Source organism: Idiotropiscis lumnitzeri, unplaced genomic scaffold (assembly GCF_059441095.1).
Source record: "Idiotropiscis lumnitzeri isolate Australia: NSW breed Sydney's pygmy pipehorse unplaced genomic scaffold, RoL_Ilum_1.0 HiC_scaffold_154, whole genome shotgun sequence".
NCBI lineage: Eukaryota > Metazoa > Chordata > Actinopteri > Syngnathiformes > Syngnathidae > Idiotropiscis > Idiotropiscis lumnitzeri.
In genome coordinates, this window is record NW_028283692.1 from 141,721 (window position 1) to 146,844 (window position 5,124).

Consider the following 5,124-nt stretch of genomic DNA (forward strand, 5'->3'; position numbering starts at 1 on the left):
GTTCGCTCTCTCCTCAAGGCCCGTGACGCTGCCTTCAGGTCAGGCGACAAAGCCCAGTACAGGGTGGCTCGTGCTGACCTGAGCAAAGGCATCAAGCTAGCCAAGGCAACCTACAAGGGGAGGCTGGAGGCCCACCTTGCCAGTAACAGACCACGGGAGGTGTGGCAGGGTCTACGGAGCATCACCAACTTCCGTGGCAGCAGCACGACCTCTGCAGACCCGAGTGCATCGCTGGCAGAGGAGCTTAACTGCTTCTTCGCTCGCTTTGACTCGTCCCAACCGTCACACCCCCGCACTTCATGCTCCAACTCCCCCCCACTCACCGTAGAGGAACACGATGTGAGGCGCGCGCTCCTGGCTGTTAAACCCAGGAAAGCTACTGGACCCGACGGAATACCAGGCAAGGTCCTCAAAACACCAACTTTCACATGTTTTCTGCAGGATCTTCAACCGCTCCCTGGCTCAAGCAGTCATCCCCTCCTGCTTGAAAACTTCCACCATTATTCCTGTCCCCAAAAAGTCACCAGCCGTCCACCTGAATGACTACCGTCCTGTTGCTCTCACACCAGTCATCATGAAGTGTTTCGAGAGGCTGGTTCTCCAGCACATCAGGGACTGCCTTCCTCCCACTCTGGACCCCTACCAGTTTGCATACCAGATCCACTGAGGACGCCATCAACACTGCTCTGCATGTTGTGCTGGGCCACCTGAAACAACAGCGGAGCTATGCAAGGATGTTCTTTGTGGACTACAGCTTGGCATTCAACACAATCATCCCAGACATCCTCGTCGCCAAACTGGACATTCTCGGCCTCCCTGCCCTCACACGCATCTGGATTAAGGACTTTCGGACCAACAGACCCCAAACTGTGTTGCTCGGCCCCTACACGTCCTCCACCTGCATGCTGAGCACCGGTTCCCCTCAAGGATGCGTGCTGAGCCCTCTCCTATACGCCCTCTACACCTACGACTGCAGCCCGGCCCACGGCAACAACACCATCGTCAAGTTTGCTGACGACGCGACAGTGGTCGGTCTGATCTCGAAAGGTGACGAGACAGCCTACAGAGAGGAGGTAAAGAGACTGACAGCTTGGTGCAAGGACAACAGACTGCAAAAACAAAGGAGATTGTCGTCGACTTCAGGAGGAACAAGACGGTGCCGCCCCCCCTCTGCATCGAAGGCGTGTGTGTGGAGAGGGTCCACACGTTCAAGTTCCTCGGAGTACAGATCTCCGACGACCTTTCTTGGACTCACAACACCACAGCAGTGGTAAAGAAGGTCCACCAGCGTCTGCACTTCCTGAGAGTCCTCAGGAAATTCAACCTGGACAGGAAGCTGCTGCTAGCCTTCTACCACTCGTCCATTGAGAGCCTGTTGACGTACTGTGTCTCCACCTGGTACAGCGGCTGCACTGAGGCGGACAGAGTGAGGCTCCAGAGGACAGTCAAAACAGCGCAAAGGATTATTGGCTGCCCTCTCTCCTCACTGTCGGACATCTAAACCGCCCGGTGCCTCAGAAGGGCTCTCAACATCGTCAAAGACAATACCCACCCAAACTCACACCTGTTCGACCTGTTGCCCTCTAGCAGGCGCTACAGATGCATCAAATCGAGGACCAATAGACTGAGAAACAGTTTCTTTCCGAGAGCCATCTCCATTCTGAACTCTCACACACACACGAGAACACCCCTACCTTGCAGAACAGCATCGTGATGTGTTTTTATATACCCTATTCTGTACTAAATTCCATTGCACTCTCTTATTTATTTATCTAATTTATATATTTGTCTGTATTATTGTTGTATTGCACTGGAGAGGGGAGCCCTCTAATCTCGTTGCACACTTGAGTACAATGACAATAAAGGGATTTCTAATTCTAATTCTAATTCTACTACGCATAGGAATGACTGATTGTAGTCATGGTCTTTACTGTTTTATGATATTATTTTCACATGCTAACGTTATATTACTTAGTTTATAAATGTGTGAACATAGTATTTTCATGACCTACACTCACATTCACATCATACATATTCAGTCTGCACATTACAAACTGATGACAAGCCAGACAGCACTTCATGGACAAATATGACAAAGCACATTCTCCACATAGGCCATAGAGATGCAAACATACCAAATTGGGCACTGGATTTAGTTTTAAAATCGCTGCATTGGCTCCCCGTGTGTTTCAGGATTGATTTTAAGGTGCTTCAATTAGTTTTTAAATGCCTTAACGGTCTTGGGCCATCCTCGCGGACCCTGAGGTCCTCTGGCACCGGCCTGTTAATTATTCCTAGGGTGAGGACTGGAACACATGGCGAGGCTGCATTCAGCCATTCTGGTCCTCGTCTATGGAATAGCCTGCCGGAGGACATCAGGTCCGCAGAGACCGTTGATATTTTTAAAAGGAGGCTCAAGACCAGACCTGGGCATTGCACGGCCCGCGGGCCACATCCGGCCCGCCGGGTGGCACTGACTGGCCCGTATGACAGACCTGGGCATTGTATGGCCCGGGCCACATACCTTTGGTTGACTCTGACCGCGAGTGTAAGGTTAATTGGAAATTTCAAAATAAACATACTTTTTAATTTCACCTCATTCATGGGCTAAAGCTGCACTGCTTTTATTCTGAAATTGTTTTGTTTTTTTTATTCCCGCACAATGTGCGTCGCACATAATGACGTAATGCGTTTATCAAGACATGCGCGCAATTGAATCACAACAAGACGACGTTCGCCCTCAAAAATGTCCGCTCAGGCTAAAAAAAGAAAGGTAGATGCCGAATGTAGAATTTTCAACAAAAATTGGACAGCGAAGTATTTATTTGCTGAAGTTAGAGGTAAAGCTGTGTGTTTAGTTTGCGGGGAGCAGATCGCCGTGTTGAAGGACTACAATTTGAGTCGGCATTACCAGACGAAACATGGAGAGAAATATAAAAACGGCACCAGATAACAATGAACTGGGACACTTTTTCTCAAAATCACAGTTCAGTGACAGTCAATATGTTGTATCTTGCTTAATGTTTGGTGCAAAAAGACAATATTGTGATGTCTTTAAAATGCTCAGAACCTTTACACAACTATCCAACAGTATATGGAACTCAAAATGTGTTTTGAAGTGAATGTGACAGAATATGTTTACTAATATGAGTCACAAATAGTAAAAAATGTTAATATTTTGTCTACCATTGTGTTGAGAAATTTGAATGAATAAATTTTTGGAAGGCAACCTCATTTTTTCAGTTTATTTGGTATTTAGTTTCATTGCTTAACTTTAATATATACTCTTGCCAGCTTGTCAAAACAGTGCTATTTACTGCTTTTTAAAAAAGAAATACAATTAATATTATGCAGAATTGAGTTCAGCCTTTTGGCCCGGCCCTCCACAATATTTTATGTTTCTTATGCGGCCCCATGGAAAAAATAATTGCCCACCCCTGCTCAAGACTCACCTTTTTTGTTTAGCTTTTAAATAATTTATCTTAGTCTTTTAATTCAGGACTGTCATTTTATCTATTATCATTGTCTTTAATTTTTTTTAGCTTCTTTGTCTTTTAGTATAATTTTTCTTATACATTTTAGCTCCGTCGTTTTATATTATTGTCTTTTAATTTTTAGCTTCTTCTATGTCTTTTAGTATCATAATTTTTCTTAAATATTTTAGCTTCGTCTTTTTATATTATTGTCCTTTAATTTTTAGCTTCTTTTTTGTTTAGCATTATCATTTTCTTTTATATATTTTAGCTCCAGTGTTTCCTCAAGGGGGGCCTCCGCGCTGGGAGGTGTGGCTGGCCTTCTCACAGGGGGCTTCATCCCGGAGGCTCCTTAGGCCCGGGGCCCTCTGCACTATGTGTAGGGTCTACCCCGGTCAGTCTGGGCTAGGGGTCTGTGTGTTGGCGCAGCTCCCTGTGGGCGTGAGCCGTCATCCCTCTCAGCGCGGATTACCTACCCTGGGTACATTTTCTCATATGGTTTCTCTGTGCCTTACCCTGTCTTTCTACTAAGATGGTTTATTAAGTTGTGTGAATGCGAGTGTTCTGTGTGTATGCGAGTTCAGGCGTGTATGTTGATGTGTCTTGTGTTTATGTTGAGTGGGTGGAATGGGTTTTAGTTTTTCGTTGTAATTTGGATGTTTTTATTGTACAGCACTTTGAGCCGCATTTTATGTATGAAAAGTGCTCTTATAAATAAAATTTGATTGATTGATTGGAGGGTTCACTGGGACGCCATTGCAAAAACACATTCTGAAAGACATAATTTGATTTTGGAGCACACATACATGCACACTGACAAGATTACAGGGGAATACCAGCAGGAGAGACGGAGAGACTGCCCGCCGGAGAAGGCCAGCCGTGGAATACCAGTCTTGGGGACCAGCTGGGAATCAACCATCCAGACAATGATTAATCTGGAGAGGACCTTCCCTTGGACGTAGACCCGTGTCGGGGGAAGAATGTGAGGCTGGGCTGAGATAACGCACGACTCTTTTCGACTGTGCTTGCCCGAGTACATTTTCTCATGAGATTAAGAAAAAGCCGCTCAGTACTATTTCCTGAACCTCTGCCCCATTCATTTCAAAAGTCCTAGATAATGTAGTCGCCACTCAACTCCACTCTCATCTCACCTGCAATAACCCTTTCAGTCCGGTTTCCGTGCACTTCACAGCACTGAATCAACTCTACTCAAGGTCACCTCTGATCTCCTCATTGCAGCTGACTCCGATTCATTCTCCATTGTCATCCTTCTTAACCTGACTGCGGCCTTTGACACCATCTCACACACCATCCTTCTCAAAAGACTTTCTTCCATCGGCATCACCCACACCGCCCTCAACTGGTTCCATTCATACTTCAAAGACCGCACTCAGTTCATCCAGCTTAAATATTTCTCATCAAAGTCCCTCCCAGTCACCTCAGGTTTGCCCCAAGGCTCGGTCCTGGCCCCCCTATTATGTATCATATACCTCCTTGCCCTTGGCAGCATTTTCCGAAAATTCAATATCGCTTTATATTGCTTCGCGGATGACACCCAGCTCTAGTTCTCCTGCAAACCCAGCATATCACTCCCTCCCACCTCCGTCACCTCCTGTCTATCTGAAATCAATGACTGGTTTTCTAATGATTT